This window comes from Macaca mulatta, chromosome 5, assembly GCF_049350105.2.
Source record: "Macaca mulatta isolate MMU2019108-1 chromosome 5, T2T-MMU8v2.0, whole genome shotgun sequence".
Taxonomy (NCBI): domain Eukaryota; kingdom Metazoa; phylum Chordata; class Mammalia; order Primates; family Cercopithecidae; genus Macaca; species Macaca mulatta.
Window position 1 is genome coordinate 21,571,860 of NC_133410.1, and position 21,415 is coordinate 21,593,274.

Genomic DNA, 21,415 nt, shown 5'->3' on the forward strand with positions numbered 1-21,415 from the left:
ACGGTTTTTCTTGCTTGAGTCTAAGGGCATTACTGCCTCTGGCCCCTACAAAATTTATCTTAGGGACCAATTTCCAGGAATCGATTTATCTGACTAGAGCTTTCTCAATGGGAAGTAAATAAATGGTCTCCATTTATCATACACTATTGTATTAAATTTGAATAGCAGTTCATTTGCCCAACCCAACAATGTCCAGTGCTGTCTAATAATACATTCTGTGATTGTATAACTGTTCTAGTTCTTTACTGTCTAATATGGTGGCCAACTGTGGCTACATCGTGTGTGGAAAGTAGATAGTATGCAATAAGAAGTAAATTTTTCATTTCATTTTAATTAATTTACAGTTGAATTTAAATACCCAGTGGCTCCGCTGTTGGTGTTGAACAACACAAACCCAGACAGTATGATGGGAAGAAAAAGTGGGAGATGAGCACCACCATTAAGTGACTTCAGATCTATAAATAACCTTAGAAGACAAACTGGTGCCTCTGTGTTAAGGTAGGTGAAATGGATCACATTTCTCTTGAATTTATCTAAAGAACTATTATTCCCTAACAAAATTATTATCTGCTTTTTGATTAAGATAAAACCTTACTACAGATTGAGCATTAAGCATCCCTAATCCGAAAATCCAAAACCTGAAATGCTCCAAAATTCAAAACTTTTGAAGTTCCGACAAGTAATACCTCAAGTGGAAAACCCCACACCTGACCACATGTGATGAGTCACCATCAAAATGCAGACACGCTACGCAGTTTACTAGCATCCCCAAGGGAAAAAAGACCCTCCCAGCCTTTTTCTACTGATATATATCTTTTCAGGGCATGCCCAGATTCCCCCATGCAAGCGTGCGCCCCAAAGGTAATCAAATGGCCCGTGTGCAGACTGGATTTGCCAAGGTCGAGTTCCCCACAATGCCTACATGGGGACTTCATCTACATGCATTACGCGCTGTGGGTTTGCTTTTTTTTGTTTTTTGTTGTTGTTGTTTTTTCTTTTTCTTTGCTCTGTGGTGTAAAGATATTTTTGGTATAAAGAAATATCAAGGCCGGGCGCGGTGGCTCACGCCTGTAATCCCAGCACTTTGGGAGGCCGAGGCGGGTGGATCACGAGGTCAGGAGATCGAGACCATCCTGGCTAACACGGTGAAACCCTGTCTCTACTAAAAATGCAAAAAATTAGCCGGGCGAGGCGGCGGGCGCCTGTAGTCCCAGCTACTCGGGAGGCTGAGGCAGGAGAATGGCGTCAACCCGGGAGGCGGAGCTTGCAGTGAGCCGAGATCGCGCCACTGCAGTCCAGCCCGGGCGACAGAGCGAGACTCCGTCTGAAAAAAAAAAAAAAAAAAAAAAAAAAAAAAAAAAAAAGAAATATCAAGCTAGGCACAGTGGCTCCCACCTATAATTTCAGTACTTTGGGAAGCCAAGGAGGGCAAATCACAAGGTCAGGAGTTTGAGACCAGCCTGGCCAACATAATGAAACCTCGTGTCTACTAAAAATACAAAAAATTAGCCAGGTGTGGTGGCGGGCACCTGTAATCCCAGCTGCTCGGGAGGCTGAGGCAGGAAAATCGCTTGAATCCAGGAGATGGAGGTTGCAGTGAGCCAAGATTGCACCACTGCACTCCAGCCTATGTGACAGTGCAAGACTCCATCTCCAAAAAAACAAAAAAAAGAAATATCAAAAAAAGCCTGCAGTTAATCCTGTGGGTATCAGCAATAAGAAAAAGAAGCATTTATTATGTCCAGTTGTTAAAGAAACTGGACAGTGGTGTAGGTATGAAATTTCTTACAGAAAAGTATGGTGACAGAGTGGCCGCCATGTGTAATCTGAAGAAACAGAAGGATAAATTGTTGAAGATCTATGCTAAAAGTGATAAACACAAGTAAATGAAAAATAGAAAAACATTGTATGATGCAAAATATGAAGATCTCAATTGAAAAAGTAGATCCATCAGCATCACAGTGACCACATGCCGCTTAATGGTATGCTGATCATGAAACAAGCAAAGATCTATCACAATGAATTGGAAATTGAAAGGAACTGTGACTGTTCAACAGGGTAGTTGCAGATGTTTAAGCAAAGACACAGCATTAAATGTTTAAGGATTTGTGGTGATAAAGTGTCTGCTGATCAGAAAGTTATGGAAAAAGTCATTAATGAGTTTGCCCATATCATCGCTGATGAAAATTGGGTACCAGAACAAGTCTATAATGCTGACAAAAACATCACTATTTTGGCATTATTGCCCCAGAAAGACGCTGACTGTGGCAGATGAGACAGCCTCTATAGGAATTAAAAATGCCAAGGACAGAATAACTGTGCTGGGATGTGCTAATGTCGCAGGCACGCATAAGTGTAAACTTGCTGTGATAGGCAAAAGTTTGTCCTCTCTTTTTTTCAAGTAGTGAATTTCTTACCAGTCCATTATTCTGCTAACAAAAAGGCATGGACCACCAATGACCTCTTTTCTGATTGATTTCACAGACATTTTGTACCAGAGGCATACACTCACTGCAGGAAAGCTGAACTGGATGACGACTACAAGGTTTTATATTCCTTGACAACTGTTCTGCTTATTCACCAGCTGAAATTCTTATCAAAAATCATGTTTATGCCATGTACTTCTCCCCAAATGTGACTTTATTAATTCAGCTATGTGACCAGGGTATCCTTAAAGCATGGAAGGATAAATATAAAAATACTTCCTTGAACAGCATTCTAGCAGCAATAAACAGAAGAATGGGTGTGGAGGTTTTCAAAAAAAGTTTAATATGAGGCCAGACGCAGTGGCTCACACCTGTAATCCCAGCACTTTGGGAAGCCGAGGCAGGTGATCACCTGAGGTCAGGAGTTCAGGACTAGCCTGACCAACATGGTGAAATCCCATCTGTACTAAAAAAATACAAAAATTAGCCAGGCGTGGTGGTGGGCACCTGTAATCCCAGCTACTAGGGAAGTTGAGACAGGAGAATTGCTTGAACCCAGGAGGCGGAGGTTGCAGTGAGCCAAGATCATGCCATTGCACTCCAGCCTGGGTGACAAGAGCGAAACTCCATCTCAAAAAATAAAATAAAATAAAGTTTAGGACGAAGGATGCCATACATACTGTTGCCTATGCCTGGAACATAGCAACTATAGACAGAGTTGTGCATGCCTGGCACAACCTCTGGCCTGCAACTATGTTCAGTGACGATAAACAAGGTAATGATTTGGAAGGATTGTGTATGTCAAGTGAGAAAAAAAATAATGGCTGATCTACTTACACATGCAAAAAATATACCCCCAATGTCTGTCTGTAAGTAGGAAGAAGTGAGTATCAAACAATGTTTATCATGTATAATGAGGCTCCAGTTGTTCATTCGTTGACCAATGATGAAGTAGCTGAAATGGTTTTGAATCAAGATGATCATGATAATCAGTGACAATGAAGATGAAAGAGAAAGTGCCTATAAATGACAAGGTGAAAATTTGTGATGGGCTTACTGAAGGACTACAGCAATGTTCATTCATAATAGAACAAGAAATCATGTTGGTTTATACAATCAAAGAGGGACTTCTAAGACAGAAACAGTTGTTAATGGGGCAGATGACTGGAGAAAACATTTTAAAAAGACATCCAGCTGAATGCCTCAGAGGACCCACTTTCTAGTCCTTCAACTATTTCTAAGGTTCCTTCTTACCTAAAAAAGTGAAAAACAGTGTACAGTAACTATATAATCAAAACACAGTCTCGCAGGTGGAGACTGAACATCGCTGTTGCTTGTTGTTGTTATTATTTAACACCTGATGGAGGTATTCTGGGGATGCTATTCTGCTGCTTAGTTATCCTGAACACTTTATTTTTTCCCTGCATTAATGGTATGTCATGTTTTCTACTGTTAAGTACTTATGTGTGAATAAATGTGAGAAAATGATAGCTTATCAGTAGCATACACATTCAGAGTCAGGAATGATGGTGATGCCAGACAACCACAGATTATCCACATGGGTGGCTGAGCTAGGGACATCTTTGCTCTCTGATGGTTTGATAGACACAAACTTTGTTTCATGTATAAAATTATTTAAAATATTGTATAAAATTGCCTTCAGGCTATGTGAATAAGGTGTATATGAAAATTAAATTTTGTTTTTAAACCTGGGTCTCACCCCCAGAGTATCTCATTATATATATGCAAATATTCCAAAATCCGACCTAAAAACACTTCTAGCCAGCTATGGTGGCTCATTTCTGTAATCCCAGCACTTTGGGAGCTCAAGGTAGGAGGATCTTTTGAGGCCAGGAGTTCAAGTCTGCAGTGAGCTATGACATCACCACTGTACTCCAGCCTGGTGAAAAAGCAAGACCATGTCTCAAAAACAAAACAAAACAAAACTTTTGATCCCAAGCGTTTGAGATAAGATATGCAACCTATATAGCAATATGATAGTTTTTAATAACCATAAAAACCATTTATATTGATGTAGCCAGAAATAGTCATGTGAAGTTAAAGTATGGGAATATTTTGAAGTCTATCGTTGAAGTAAGTGTATGTGTCTATTGTGAAATGTTTACCACTAATACTAGTATCAATTTGGTATATGTCCTCTTTTTACTTTTTACTGTAGTTGAAAAAGTTATTAAAAAGTACAGAATTTTCAGGAAAAAAAAGAGATATCACAAGTGGTACCATGAATCCAAGGATTAATATGGAGAAAATGTTTTTCTTATAGGGATCATTTCAGCCACTGTTGCACAGAAATCACTCATACTATCTTTGAAAAAAAACAAAAGGTCTTTATAGATCACATACACTAGTGTATTAAAACTGGAACTAACTTTAGAAAACTATTTTTCAGCATTGTAGTCATTCGAAGGCCCAGAACCTTGAGTTATTGTTGTATCCCAGCATGAGTTTATGAGGACATGACAAATAATCCTATCTACAGTTACAACAAAGGTCTCAGAGGATGACACTTTCTGAAACTGTCTCTTACCCCTCAGTCACACCAAAATCTAAGCTTGAATTAAGCTACCCTAGCCCGGAGAGCCTCTCGCCAGACAGGTCTGTCTACTGCTGATCCTCCCTCAGGCCTCAAGAGCACACACCATTTGCAACTGAAGAAATTAATAGGTCCTGTGAAAGTTCTCACTGTGTGTAATTGTTCTACTTTAGAAAGTGCTATAGAAATCACTTGTTAACCATACTCAGGCATACACTGTCCAGTAGAACTGTATTGCATCAACTGTTGCTTTAAGGATGGTAGATGGACCACATTCCAGTGATTCTGTGCGGCGAATCCTGTCTTGCTGTGTTATGTAAGGCTCGTAGGAGAGTCAAGAGAAATAGACAAATATGCTTTGTTTTTTTCTTAATAGAGAAACTGTATTAACTCTGTGTGTAGGTATGTGTCTAAATATATATATTTATATGTGTAAACAATGAGTATGTATATCTAAGTATACATGTTATATAAAATATGTGTGTATCCATATGTATCGTTAATAATTTTTTTTCATGTCTGTCTTTCTTCTATACCAGACTATGAGCTTCTGAGAGCTTTTCTTTACCTCTTCTTTTTTTGAGATGGAGTCTTGCTCTATTGCCCAGTCTGGAGTGCAGTGGTGCAATCTTGGCTTACTGCAAGCTCCACCTCCCAGGTTCACGCCATTCTCCTGCCTCAGCCTCCCAAGTAGCTGGGACTACAGGCACCCACCACCACGCCTGGCTAATTTTTTGTGTTTTTAGTAGAGATGGGGTTTCACCGTGTTAACCAGGATGGTCTCGATCTCCTGACCTCATGATCTGCCCGCCTTGGCCCCCCAAAGTGCTGGGATTATAGGCGTGAGCCACCGCGCCCGGCCTACCTGCTTCTTTAATCATTCCCTCCCACCTTCCATTATTCCCTATTGCATTATTCTGGAATCTAGACTTATTATCTCGATGGAATCTTGCTAATCTTCACAGCTTGTCCAAACCTGCACAGAGCTTATTTTCTTATTTGTTTACATTTTTATGTTGTTAGCCTCCCCCACTAATATCAGCTCTATGATGCTCTTATTTACTTTTTATGGCACACACTGTTGGTTGCTGCCACAGAGCAGCAACTTTTTCTCCCTTAGAGCTAGGTGTAATAACTTTCTCAGCCTCTGTTAGTGGTCATATGGCCCAGTCCTAGCCAAGAAAAATTAATGGCTGGGCTGTTCAATATGGTAGATGTGAACCCAGAATATCTGAGACAGGTCTCGGTTAATTTAGAAAGTTTATTTTGCCAAGGTTGAGGACATGTGCCTGTGACACAGTCTTAGGAGGTCCTAATGACACGTGCCCAAGGTGGTCGGGGCACAGCTTGGCTTTATACATTTTAAGCAGGGAGGGGGCTTCCAGGTCACAGGTAGGTGAGAGACAAATGGTTTCATTCTTTTGAGTTTCTGATTAGCCTCTCCAAAGGAGGCAATCAGATATGCATTTATCTTGGTGAGCAGAGCGATGACTTTGAATAGACTGGAAGGCATGTTTGCCCTAAGCAGTTCCCAGCTTGTCTTTTCCCTTTAGCTTAGTGATTCTGGGGTCCCAAGATTTATTTTCCTTTCACATAGCCTCTAGACACATGTGGGTAACTAAATTTATTTATGTATTTATTTTCTGAGACAGGATCTCGATCTGTCACCCTGGCTGGAGTGAAGTGGTGGGATCCTAACTCACTGTGGCCTCGAACTCCTGGGCTCAAGCAATCCTCCTGCCTCAACCTCCTGAGTAGCTAGGAAAATGGGCACACACCACCATGACCAGCTAATTTTCTTTTTTTTACAGGATGGGGTCTTATGTTGCCCATAATGGTCTCAAACTCCTGAACTCAAGCCATCCTCCTGCATCATCCTTCCAAAGTGATGGAATTACAGGTTTGAGCCACTGTGCCTAGGTATATATTTTAATTTTAATTAATTAAAATTAAATAAAACTAAACATTCAGTTCTTTAGTCAGTCTAGCCATAACTCAGGTGATCACAAGCTACATGCCACTGGTGGATACCATTTTGGACAACGTAGATTATAGCATAGTTCCAACATCTTAGAAAGTTATTCTGGTCAACACCAATGTGAGGGGAAGTTGACTGAGAGGCTGCAGGATGGAGTGGGGTGTGTGTGTGTGTGTGTGTGTGTGTGTGTGTGTTGAAAAGAGGCTTCCATGAGAAGACTTCTCTCTCACTACACCCATTCTTCATGCTTTGGACATGGTCTTGTGAAGACATTGACCTGTGAGACCTGGAGCTGAAGCAGGTATTTTGTGACCACCAAACAGCCCAAAGGAAAATTCCAACATAATAAAAGGGAGGGGAAGGAGAGAAACCATCTAGGTCCCTGAGGTGATAGTTGAACTGCCAATCAAGTCTCTGGATTTATTTATCAACAAGGAATATTCCCAGGTGTAAGTCACTGCTATTACGATTTTCTAGGGCCAAGAACAGTGCCTGACACATAGAGAGAACTCAAAAACACTTGTTAATTCACATAGTTAAATTTTATTCATTTTTATGTTCTAAACATCACAGTTCCTTGTCTATATTGGCTAGTGACTAAAAGTTTTGTTAGAAATAAATATTTTGAATAACTAGGCATAAACTCCCAGCTAAAGTCAAATAACTTGAGATGACTAACTCAAAGTTCAGTTTTCTGTAGTCAAATGGAAATCTTTAGTTATGATGAAATTAACAGCAGAACAGCAATTTTTAGCATTTGAAATGTCTCAATGACACCTCTTTAAGCCCTGTTAATAAACAGACATTCTCTGTTCATTTTTGCATCATTTAATGTTAATTTGTTAATTTTGACAGCTTAGTTTATATTTTTGGGCATTACATAGCATGTGCTATCATATGAGGTTGGTCACTATTCAGGATCCAGATAGGAACAGCAGTAGTATCTCAAATAACCTCTAGCTTCTTTAGACAGCATTAGCTCCTGTTCTGTCTTTCTAGTTGCTAGAAATAGTGACGTTCGACAAGTCACTATATCTCATCTTTCAAAATGAAAGCTTGAACTGGAATCAGTTTTAAAGTGCTATGATTTTTTTCCTGCTGAACCATGAATTCTTCTTTTGTTTGTCTACTGCAGTCAGACTATTATTGGAATGTATTCCTGTGACAGTTAAATGCTCTCTTTAGATGATGAAATACCTTTCTGAAATGGTATATTCTTTACCCACTCCAGTGTAATTACCATCAATTGTAAATATAAGGAAGAAATATGAGGCAAAAATTGACCATCAGTGCCATGTGGGGAATTACTTTCATGCAATGGTAGTTTCCAAGTATACCACCAGGCAGGTGAGCACAGATGTCATCGAATAGGAAGGCTCACAGTTCAAATTAAGATGCGCAAATCACACAGTTGATTACATCAGTCTAAAGCAGTGAGAAGCAGAGGAAAGAGGGTAGATTAATCCATGAAGCATAGGGTACAAACAGATGAAAGATCACATTACCTGAATATCACACAATGCTCACATGAACTGTCTGGATTCATTCACCTTTTTGTCTTTCTCTTGCCAAACTCAGCCACATCAGCTTTTCCCACTGACGGTGTGATTACGAAAACCAGAGTTGAGGTCTAAGAACAAAGTGGCCCAACATATGTAAAATACACGGGGCCAGTTGCTTTATTAGAGAGATCTAGGGGCAATGATGCCTGGCCACAATTATAACCTGCCAAATAGCCCAGTAAGCATTTATGTACTTTATTATTCCTCTTGGACAGAGGATATGTGGGGCCAGACTGTATGTCACCAATGGGTGGCTTATTTTCAGTGCAATAAATATTGAGTGCCTCATATGCCTCATACGCATATTTTATGAATTAGTGAATATTTGGTGCATACTCAGTCCTTCTACTCTTTACTGTGTATAAGTAATTTTCTTATTTGTTCCACTGTGTTTTGCCAGTTTACCACATATGTACTCAACTTACTTTTTCTATGTGTCATAAGCTATTGGCTTCTATACTTGGTATTATATATTCTCCTTGCTTTCCCCCTTATTTTCCATAGCAGAATTAAATATTCCTAAAAAATACTGATAAAGTATTACATGACAGAAGAAAGAACAGAGTTAGGGAGAAATTTGAAAATATAGCCCACGCCAGAAATATAGCTAGTTTCCCCCCAAAGCATTGTTTTCTGAGTATCTGTTGCCCAAAGATAATTATGATATGCCTTTTCATTTTGGCTATCTATGTTATTATCAGATTTTGTCCTGGTAATACCAACTGTAATGATGATCATCTGTCAGTCAATTAATAACTATTAATGATAGGCTCAGTAGCAGATTTGCCAATCGTGAAATTTCATCAAAATCTTTTTTCTTAAGCAAAGGAAAAATTTTCTACTTCCTTTGTGTCAGTTAATATACCAAAATCCATTTATTGAGTCAAGCAGAATGAGAAGGGATATTTGAGATTATGTCTTTATTAACAAAGTAATTACAGTGGTAGTCTTGAATCTACCTTTGAACCAATATGTTAATAACACAAATAACTCCCTGTTATTTGGACTTCTACATTTATTTTTTAATAGTTTGTTGTATCACTTAGAGGCCTCAAACATTATTACATTATAAATAATTTGGTTGTATAAATTAGTGAAATACAAACAATTTTAATTTAAGGCTGTGCGTGGTGGCTCACGCCTATAATCCCAACACTTAGGGAGGCCGAGGCGGGTGGATCACCTAAGGTCAGGAGTTCAAGGCCAGCCTGGCCAAGATGGTGAAACCCTGTGTCTACTAAAAATACAAAAAATTAGCCGGGCATGTGGCGGGTGCCTGTAATCCCAGCTACTCGGGAGACTGATACAGAGAATTGCTTGAACCCGCAAGGCAGCGGTTGCAGTGAGCCAAGATCACACCACTGCACTCTAGCCTGGGTGACAGAGTGAGGTTCCGTCAAAAAAAAAAAAAAAATTAATGTAAATGCATTATGTTAGTCATTACATGAACATTTTTAGTACTTTGGTAATACGATTATTTTAGTTGACATGTCAATAAATCAAAACACATTTATATTTTTGTATAACTCCAAGAATGCTAAATTTAAAGGAAAGTACTTGATAAGCATTGAGTGCCTCATATATATTTAGTGAATCATAAATATTTGGTATATATTCAGTCTTCCTATTCTTTACTACATGTAAGTAATTTTCTCATTTGTTCCACCATTTTCATCTGTTCACTACATAGACAGGAAAAACAATTGATTTTGAAGTCAGGAAATCTGGATTAACATATTGATTCCAGCCTTAGCTGGCTTACCTTGGGCAAATTACTTAACTTCTTGGTACCTAGTTATCTTCATTTTCTGTAAGGGTTCAATTAAATTAAATTAAATACAGTTTTTAAGACATAGGTCTCACTCTGTCACCCAGGCTGGGGTGCAGTGGCATGATCATAGCTCATTACAACCTATGCTTCCCAGGCTTAAGTGATCCTCCCGCCTCAGCCTCCTGAGTAGCTGGGACTACAGGTGTGCGCCACCATGCCTAATTTCTTATTTTTTGTAGAGATGGGGTCTCGCTGTGTTGCCCAGGCTGGTCTCAAACTCCTGGGCTCATGTGATCCTCCTGCCTCAGCCTCCCAAAGTGCTGGGATTACATGCCACTGTGAGCCACTGCACCTGACCTAATTGCATGTAACTTTGAAAACATCTAGTAGATGACTTGCCCATAAAGGTGCCTAATAAGGGTTGGCTGAATATGAATCTAGCCCATTGCCTCATATTCCAGATGAAGAAACTGAAACCAAGAGAGGTAAAATGAATGTTATATCTAAGGTTATATCCTCAGTTCATGTAAAAGTTTGAACCACAACTCTGGGTTGTGGTGTAATTCCATTCCCTTATTAACCTGTAATCAGATTTTCTTATAAATCTAGTCAAACATTATGATTTAGATAAGTCACTCACTAAATTTCTGTTTCCCTACCTGCAAAATTGAAGGGTAATAATTGTCCCCCTACATTCCAGCAATATTAGAAAGGTGAAGAGATAACACATGGGAGAAACCACAGGGAAAAACATTCTATGTAGCCATAACATATCATTATAAACATAAATTTGAAAAGCATTTAATCTTTAGTAACACTACATTGCAATTATATATATCAGTTTCTTTCATCTCTAGATCTCTAAATCCCAACAATGTGAGTGCTGTGAACGTTCTTAGACAACAATTCCACCAGCCAGGCAAAATGGAGAATTGAGTCAATCATACAGAAAAGTCAGGAGAAAGCAAGCCCATATTCTTCGCATTGCCTGACTTTTACAGTCCTATTTGTCCAATGAAGTACCTCAGTTGTCCTCATCCCTTTGTAAGTGAATATCCATCATTCTGCAGATTAATATACATACATTCAGCTCAATAAAAGCTTCTGAATGTATGTTGCATGAAAGAGGAAAGCTTTGGTCTTGTTTATTACTCTATTTTCAGCACTTTGAATAGTGCCTGGCATGCAATAGACACTCCATAAATATTTACTGAAAGAGGGAATAAGCAAAAGAATGGATAGTATTTCTCCATTCATCAATTTGAAGGAAACCTCTTAATTATGTAAGCATAAAAATAAAGCGAGAAGGTAGCCATTGCCTTGAAAGGGTCTTTTTTTTTTTTTTTTTTTTTTTTGAGAGAGTGTCTCACTCTGTCACCAAGGCTGGAGTGCAGTGGCGCGATCTCAGCTCACTGCAACCTCTGCCTACCAGGTTCAAGCAATTCTGCTGCCTCAGCCTCCCAAGTAGCTGGAATGTGCCACCACACCCAGCTAATTTTCGTATTTTTAGTAAAAACAGGGTTTTGCCATGTTGGTCAGGGTGACCTCGAACTGCTGACCTCAGGTGATCCACCCACCTTAAGCTTCCCAAAGTGCTGGGATTACAGGTATGAGCCACCCCGCCCGGCTTAAAACTGTTCTTTTAAATGTCTTAACTTTAGCACAGTCATATGCTCTTACTAAAAAATAATAATCTCATGCCCTTGCTGAAAATTCCAGACTATTTATAACATTGCCTATTCAACATTGCCTCTTAAATGTTTAAAACGGTCCTCAGACTCAATATCTTCCAACAGCATCATGATCCTCCCCTGCAAACCAGTCTTCCTCCAGGATTTCCTATGGTGGTGAAAGGGGTAGGGGAAGTGTCATGAGAGTAAACTTACTTAGGGGCAAAGGAGTTTCTTGGGAGAAGGGAAGGAGACTCTGAAGACCAAGACCCTTTTGACATATAGTAGCATTATGTCTCTCTTAAGTGGTCTTGAGGTAGTTCTATTGTGAGTAAATAACATTTTAGCTGCACTCTGGGAGAGGGAACAGCCTGTGGAAGGATCCTGTAGCTGGAAAGAAAATGGAATATTTGGGAAAATGAGAAAAGACCAGGGCAAGGAAGCAGAGGGAAAGAGTGCTATCCAATAAGACTGGTGATATAGAAAAAACTAAGATCCAGGGAGGCTTGTGACTTTGTTTATTAAGAATGATGTTCTTGGCCGGACATGGTGACTCATGCCTGTAATCCCAGCACTTTGGGAGGCCGAGGCTGGTGGGTCACCTGACGTCAGGAGGTTGAGACCAGCCTGGCCAACGTGGTGAAACCCTGTCTCTATTAAAAATACAAAAATTAGCTGGGTGTGGTGGTGCATGCCTGTAATTCCCAGCTACTTGGGAGGCTGAGGCAGGAGAATGGCTTGAACCTGGGAGGTGGAGGTTGCAATGAGCCAAGATCATGTCATCGCACTCCAGTCTGGGCAACAGAGCAAGACTCCATCTCAAAAAAAAAAAAAAAAAAAGTATTTTTCACTTTAGTAAAAACTGGAAGTCATTGAAGGATTTAAAGCAAAGGAAAGGCAACCAAAGTTGCGTTTTTATATGCCTCTTTCGACTCCTGTGTTGGGATTGGAGGGGGATGAGAGACTGCACAAGAATATTCTGGGAAACCATTAGGAGTCTATAGCTGTAGATCAGAGATTCAAGCAGCTTCAACTAGAGAGGTGGGAATGGAGAAGAAAAGAAGTAGGTATATTTGATGACACAATATTTAAGAAACAAGACTCATTTTCATGGTTGTTTGGATAGAGGACATAAGGGAGGGAAAATGTCAAAAATTACTCCCAGTTTTTTCCCTGAGTGGATGTGGATGCCATTCATTCACCACAATAGCAAACCCTGGAGGAAGACTGGTTTGCCAGGGAGCAGCATGATGCTGTTGGGAGATGTTGATTCTGAGGTCCACTTTAAACATTCAAGAGGCAATGTTGAATAGGCAGTGTTATAAATAGTCTGGAGTTTTCAGCAAGGGCGAGAGATTATTATTATTTTTAGTTAGAGCATATAAACTTTATTTGAAACCGTAGGTGTGGATGGAATTCCCTACGTAGAAAAATAAGAGTGAGAAAGGAAAAAGGATAAGGTAGCATTTATCCTAAAGAAAGCCCACTTTTAAATTTTTATTTATTTATTTATTTTTTTGAGATGGAATCCCACTCTGTCGCCCAGGCTGCAGTGTAATGGCATGATCTCAGCTCACTGCAACCTCCGCCTTCCCAGTTCAAGCAATTCTCCTGCCTCAGCCCTCAGAGTAACTGTGATTACAGGCACCCACCACCACACCTGGCTGATTTTTATAGTTTTAGATTTCGGTCTCGAACTCCTGGTCTCAAGTGATCCTCTCACCTTGGCCTCCCAAAATGCTGGGATTACAGGCATGATCCATTGCACCCTGCCAAGAAAGCCCACTTTTAAATGCTGGGAGAGGAGAAGGAAACGAAGAGACGGAATAAGAGAAGGTGTTGACAGCAGAGAAAGAATGACAAGAGAACACAGAATGAAACCTAAGTGTGGCATTTCCTTACGAATAACGTAGTCAGAAACTAGTGATAAATCCCTGTGATCATTTGATGTTTTCTTCCCTTGCCAAGTTAATGAGATCACTTACTGTCAAGCAAGATTTCAAAAACCCTTTGTTTATCAAGAACTCTATGTATTTTAAATTAACCCCGCTTAAATTGCCTTCAGAAACACCAAAGGAGTTGAACACCAATTTAAACACAAAAGGGGAAGAAAAGATTAACACTAAAAGCATAAAATCCCCTGTCCTGCATGCCACACCCAGCTACACTCTGTCCTCCCCACCCCTGAGCAAACATATCCTTTTACCATTGGTGGCACAGCTTTTTATGCAGTTGCCTCTGAGTTTTACTAGTAAGTATGGGAATTCCAGCTGACTCCTCTTCAGCTGTTCCAAGAGTCAAAAGAGAATAATTATTTTCTTTGTGTCTCTGCTCAGTTCTCAGGAGACAGAACTAAAATTTCTTGCCAGATGGCACCTGAGGATGTGCTTCTGAGGATTTTACTGTTATCAAGTTATTATGGCGGGATGGCTGAGAAGTCAATCGTTGAATCAGGGCCAACTTTTGTCCATTTGTGGCCCTTGAAGATAAATATTTAGTCTAAGGTTTACAAGGTCTCTAGCAAAAGCTTATTCTTTGGGCAAAAATAGATAAAAGTATTAGGGCAGACTTTTAGAGAGAATTTTTCCTTTTCTCCAGAACATTAGAGTAGGGGTCAGTAAACTTTTTCTGTGAAGGACCAGATGGTAAATATATGAGCTTTTGCTGGCTAACACAACAGTCTCAGTTGCAACTACTAGGGTGAAAGCAGCAATAGACAATACATGAATGCAACTGTGTTCCAATTAAACCTTATTTATAGCCATGGAAATTGGAGTTTCATATACTTTTCATGTGAAATTATAATTTTATATGATTTTCATGTTGTTATTCTTTTGGTTTACTCGCTATGCACTTAAAAAATGCATAAACCATTGGAACTTGTGGACTTCATAAAAACAGATGGTGGATTGACCCCTGCCCTGGAGGAAGACCATCATGGCAGCTTTTCTCCTAAGTTGTCACCACCTGCTTCCCTCCCCTAATAAGTAATTCAGAAAATTCAATTCCAGTTGTTGAAAATGAAAATGTTAAACCTTAGGGGTAAAAAAATCCCTCGCAATATTGGAGTTCGGTTTCTCCAGCATTCTTATTTAAGGCAATCTTAGTAGTCTGCACCATCCGAGGATAGCCATTTGCTTGTGGTTGATAAGACATAATGGTGACAGCTCAGATAAGGCTCCCAACTACAAATTCTCACAACTCAAGCTGAGGTTGAATCAGAACTGTTGTCAGTAACGATGGTGTCTGTCAATCTTTGGGCTGCAAAAACTAGGACAGAGCTGTGATTGTTGCTGCAGATGTTTGAAATGTAATTAAAAGCACTTAGAGCCATTTTGAGAGGGAATCTAACCCAAGAAGTTTTTCTTTTGGTATCAGCCTGTAAAATCAATATGAATTCTTGAAATTCATTTTGAATGCTCAGGAGCCCTTAGCCTGAAATGACCTTAGGCCAATAATGTCTAGTAGGATAGAATGTGGTACAACATTTTTACAGTTATTTCATTCTCTGTATTTGTTCCTGGCTGCCTGTCATAAATTTAAATATTGGTGGGAATGCCTCAAGCCCTCATATTGAACAGGTAACCTCAACTTGCACCATCTACCAGAGACACAATCCTGGTAAAAATGTAAAGATAAGAATGAGAACCAGCTCCCTTGGGAGTCTTTCTTCATTGGCAAATGGATTTAATTCACATCTTAAAGTTTCATAACAGGAATATATTCCAACAACAGTCTGCATGTTTTCAGAATTTTTAGAAGTTTTTCCTTGCAAACAGGCTGCCACCACCATTGTTGCTAAGAGAGAGCACTAGGGCAATCATTTGTTCCTCTCTGGTAATAGGGACACTCATTTTACCAGTAAAGTTATCCAAGATATTCAACCAGTGCATTTAGTCACAAAAATTATATCATCTGTACCCTCTTTAATCCTCTGGAAAAATAGAGTGAGCCAACCAGCCAAACCACTTAGATTCACCTAGGAACGTTAACTGCCTACTCAGAGTCTTGACTTGAGCCCTGATGGTCCCTCACTCCTGCCCCTACAGTCAACATTGATTATCCCCTTATGAAATAATTACTGGCAGGTCAGGGAGGATCCATAATCTTTTTTATTTTATGAGACTCTTATTTGATTCCATCCAATATGTGTAAGTACTGCCAAGGTTTTATTAAATCCACTTTTGCTTATCACCAGCAGGTCAATTTTATCTTTTCCCTAGACATCCCACCATAGCCCTTACATGAATTTTAAGTTAGAGACCTAGGCTTCTGGAAAAAAACAACCCTGAATCCAGGTTGAAAGGACCTAACTCTGACCTCCTAACCACCAATACTGCTGCAAAGTTATAAAGACTACAACCTTGGATAGATTTAAACAACAAAACTGAAACTGATTTGACAATGGTATAAATTTGGACATTCCTCATTGCCCTGTGTAGTTATTTAAGAATAAGCTTATGGTTGTCTTAAACAAAACGGAGGGAGGGGTGATAAAGTGTGATGGTTAATTTTATGTGTCAGTGTAACTGGGTTATGAATGCCCAAATTGCTGGTAAAACAATATTTCTGAGTATGTCTGTGCGGGTGTTTCCAGAAGAGGTTATCATTTGAACTGATAGATTAAGTAAAGAAGATCACCCTCACCCATGTTGGTGAATATCATCCAATTTTTTGAGGGCCCAAAGAGAACAAAAAAAGACAGAAGAAAGACAAATTTGCTCTCCCAACTTGAGCTGGGTCATCCATCTTCTCCTGCCCTCAGATACCTGGTTCTCCGGTCTTCAGGCTTGGATTGGAACTAAAACACCAGCTTTCCTGGATAATGTCACAGAAGGAGAACAGATCTGGCTTGCAGAAAACAGATCAAGGGACTTCTCAGCCTTCATAATCACATGAGACAACCTCACTAAATACCTCTTTTTGTCTCTCTTTCTTTCTCTCTTCTGTTCTATTCTATTGGTTCTGTTTATTTGGAGAACCCTGACTAATACACAAGGCCAAACATGAGGCCAAACATATAACTTTCTCCCATTTTCTCAACCTGCTGACAAGGCCAGACATGTACCCTTCCTCTTTTCCCCTTAGCCAATTTCTTATTCTTTGTCTCATGAGTGATTAGCTAAGATTAAAACTGTATTTGTCCTGAAATTAACCACAGAGATGAAAATTTCCTCTTTAACTAGTTAACTAAGCCTCTCCTGATTGCAAAACAATTTCAGCTGTAGTTTACTAGTACCTTGTCTATTACCACCATAAAAGCCTAAGGGAAAACCACCCTGCTGAGAAACTCTGATCTTAAGATCTAGGGTGTACTCCCTATAGCAACAGTAAGAATAAAATCAATCTCCTTACTTGATCAGCTTGTGTCTTTGACAGATCTAAGGCAGGTAGAAAGGGACATTTCCATCTTCCTTTTGGAATCACTTTACTGGGTTTGGTCTCCAACAAGTCCAGTCATGTGATAGACTATATTTCTAGGTAATGAGAAGAATTACCTTAGCTTGATTGAAGCAGATCTGGAACTAGGTATGGAACTAGTAAGAAAGAAGTTCTACAAGGACCTCCCAGTAGATGATAAATAAATTATATAATTGCTGTGGATTGAATGGTTCCCCTCCAAAATTCATGTTGAAACTTAATCCCCTTTGTGGTAGTATTAACAGGTGGGCCCTTAGGGAAGTGATTAAGTCACAAGAGCTCTACTCTCATGAATATATTAGTGCCTTATAAAAGTGCTACCCCTTTGTCTTCTGCCAGGTGAGGACAAAACATTCAGTGCAGCATCCTGGAAGCAAAGACTGGATCCTCACCAAATATCAAACCATGATCTTGGACTTTCCAGCCTCCATCATAGTGAACAATGAATGTATGTGCTTTATCAATTACTGAGTTTCAGATATTTTGAGCACAAATGGACTAAGAAAATAGCATAAAATTGATCATTTTGTAGCAAGTTATTTTTGGTATGTCTTTCCCTTTTTGTACCTTTTAGCCTTCAGTACTCAGTAAATTACTTTCAATCTTTCAGTCTGCTTCCAGCTGCACCATGAAGAATTGAGAGAAGAGTCCTGTGTTCCTTCTCAGAAGAAAATGTCATGGAGGGAGCCACACCCTCTCTAGGTAGCAGAGAAAACTAATGAAAAATCTCTAAATACAGGACCAAGGTCTTTGAGGTCTGACTATCTCTTTCACCAGATATTCTTCCTGAATTGACAATTTCTAAGCTGAAACACTAACAACCTAAAGAAAGCATAACTTTTTCTCTCATTTCACAGGCAGGTAGAACATGTATTGTGTGAGCCTTCTTTTGAGTAGGGGTGAACACTAGCCATATAATGACATGAGATATAATGAAATAAGAAAGTAATATTGGAAATTTAACTCTTTGGTTTTTCCCCTCACTTATATAACTAGTACATTCCAATGATTTAGGACCTCCCAAATGTCTCTGTAGTTCATCCTCTGCTGATAATATAAATACAGTGTAGGCATATGGACTTAAAGCTAAGAAGCAGGCCAGGCCTGGTGGCTCACACCTGTAATCCCAGCACTTCGGGAGGCCAAGGTGGGTGGATCACAAGGTCAGGAGTTTGAGACCAGCTTGGTGAACATGGTGAAACCCTGTCTCTACTAAAAATACAAAAATTAGCCAGATGTGGTGGCACACGCCTGTAATCCCAGCTACTTAGGAGGCTGAGGCAGGAGAATTGCTTGAACCTAGGAGGCAGAGGTTGCAGTGAGCTGAGATCACACCACTGCACCCCAGCCTGGGTAACATAGTGAGAGTCTGTCTCAAAAATAAATAAATAATAAATAAAATAAAATAAACATAAAGATAAGAAGCAGAATCATTAAGACTTCTAAACTCTTGCTCTCAGGGAGGATGTTTAATAGTGTTAATATCCACAACTCATTTTAGAATTACTGCAAAATACAGAGAAAGAAAAGAAATTCCTGAGTTCTAAGTAACTAGGAGTATGCATTATGTGGAAAGAAAAGATGAAAGACCTTCCATTTTTACTGGAGATGATGATGTGTCTGCATCAATAATGTAAACTTTGAACAATCACAGATGCAGAGACTGGAAATAATTCTCTACAGGACTGAAAGTTCTCTGCAGCTGGTAATAAGCCTCTGATTAAAGATGAGGAGAATGAAGTAGGGCCACACCTCAGAAGATACAAGAAAGAAGACTGGCAAAACTCATAAATGAAGAAGAGAAAAGATATCCAATGGATCATGTTTAGAGACCCTTTTTTCTTTTCTTTTTCTTTTTTTTTCTTTTTTTTTGAGATAGGGTCTGGCTCTGTCCCCCAGGTTGGAGTGCAGTGGTACAATCACAGTTCACTGCAGCCTCGACTTCCTGGGCTCAAGTGATCCTCTCATATCAGCCTCTGGAGTAGCTGGTACTGTAGGCTCGGGCCATCACACCTGGCTACTTTTTTCCCCCTCTTTTTAAGAGATAGAATCACACTGTGTTGCTCAGACGGGTCTTGTACTCCTGGATTCAAATGATCCTCCCACCTCAGCCTCCTGAAGTGCTGGTATTACAGCATGAGCCCCCATGTCCGGCTCAGAGATGCTTTACTAGCATCTTAATCACAAACCTGCTGGACCAACTAAACACTGTCTATACTACATTACATTAAAAACAAATGTATAGAGAGATTATCTAAAAACATATGTATATACCTTGTCTATGTTATATAATTTATCTACCTATCTGCAGCTTATTCAATGACAATCTTTCTGATTTGAATATGAAGGTCAAGAACTGAACCCACCTGCCCTCCCTCATGGCTTGGACACTGAGGAGCCAAAATGCCTGCTCCCCTCACTCCCTCAACAGTTAACTGTTTACCTTAACATGACTTTATTTTCCCATTGTCTTTATTGGTGTGTCTTCATTCCCCAAATGCCCACCAATTCTTCACTGAAAATCATCAACAGATGGTTTGCACTCTATGATTCTTTGAATGTCTCACCTTGCTGTTTTCAGCAATCCTGGGCTTTTGTATCTTAATCTTTACACAGTTCTAACCAAGCTTCCTCGCACTGAAATACCTACCTTGAACTAAACTGATTCTCAATAAATTCTGACTTTGCTTCCCTACTGAGACATTACCAAAACTATGCAGAATGGTATTCTCCCTTAATATAGTGAACAATATACTTAGCTTCATCTTATCAAAAGGTTATGTTAAGTGATATTTGAATAGCTGGCTTTCTACAAAATCTTTTTTAGTTGTTTTGCATAGAGCAAAATTACACATCTGGCTTTCAAGAACATTTATAAATGGCTAATTTGTGCTGTCCTCTTTAAAAGATAAATTGTAACTTCACTTAGAAGACAGCTTTCAACAGCAATCGCTGTATTATCATGGTAATCTTGAGAAGTATATAATAGTCTTAGTAACTTTGCTATAAAATCTTGCAAGGAGATATGGCAGGTGAAATATTTATTATTTTTGTTGGCACATCATGACTGAGGTTGTCTTCTTTCTTGCCCTCATGTCATTTATTACATGGACTCTGTCTTATTCCTGGCGCTCTGGGGATTTGCTGCTGGGTGAAGAATGGAGATCACGTGATACCACATGAGATGAACTGCTATGACAGTGCCTGAACTCCTTTCCTAATGGCTTTTGAACAGCATGTTCTCTTAAAGTGATCCTTCCTTTGACAGAAAATGTATTATACAATGCCATTCCTGCAAGCAGAGAATTAGTATAAATATCTGAGCTTGAGCCAGATTACAGGTTTGCCAGTACTAAAGAGTATGCAGCTTCTATGTACTCTTAGAACATAGGAACTCATATCCTGTTGGTTTACGTGCCCTAACTCTGTGCTAAAAGGACCTGTAGTATTTAGTACTGAAACCATATATTATCTGCAATTTATTTCAAACAGTCTGGTGGGGGTTAGGGGAAGATTTATAGATGAAACAAGCTTAGCCTTGAAGGCCGGGCGTGGTGGCTCACGCCTGTAATCCCAGCACTTTGGGAGGCCAAGGCGGGTGGATCACAAGGTCAGGAGATCAAGACCATCCTGGCTAACACGGTGAAACCCCGTCTCTACTAAAAATACAAAAAATTAGCTGGGCATGGTGGCAGGCGCCTGTAGTCCCAGCTACTCGAGAGGCTGAGGCAGGAGAATGGCATGAACCTGGGAGTCGGAGCTTGCAGTGAGCTGAGATCATGCCCCTGCACTCCAGCCTGGGTGACAGAGCGAGACTCCCTCTCAAAAAAAAAAAGATTAGCCTTGAAGTAGATAATTTTGAAGCCAGATGATAGATGCACAGGGATTTAGTACATTGTTCACTCTACTTTGCATATGTTTGAAAATTTTCATAATATAAAGTGGAAAAAAACGCCACATATTCAGTTGGGAAGTTGGTTCTAAGAGTTGTATTTGTTAGCAATTGTTTTGGTTCTTTCAAAGGGTCAAATCT

The 21,415-nt window shown here is 39.6% G+C and overlaps 1 long non-coding RNA gene across 1 annotated transcript; it reads left to right on the plus strand.

Moving 5' to 3' along the window:
* Window positions 1-344: 344 nt before the first annotated feature.
* LOC114678258 (uncharacterized) lies at window positions 345-17,894 on the plus strand. Its single transcript, XR_003729571.2, has 3 exons — window positions 345-498; window positions 6,792-6,900; window positions 17,722-17,894. It is a non-coding gene; the product is annotated as an uncharacterized LOC114678258 (long non-coding RNA).
* The last annotated feature ends 3,521 nt before the right edge of the window (window positions 17,895-21,415 follow it).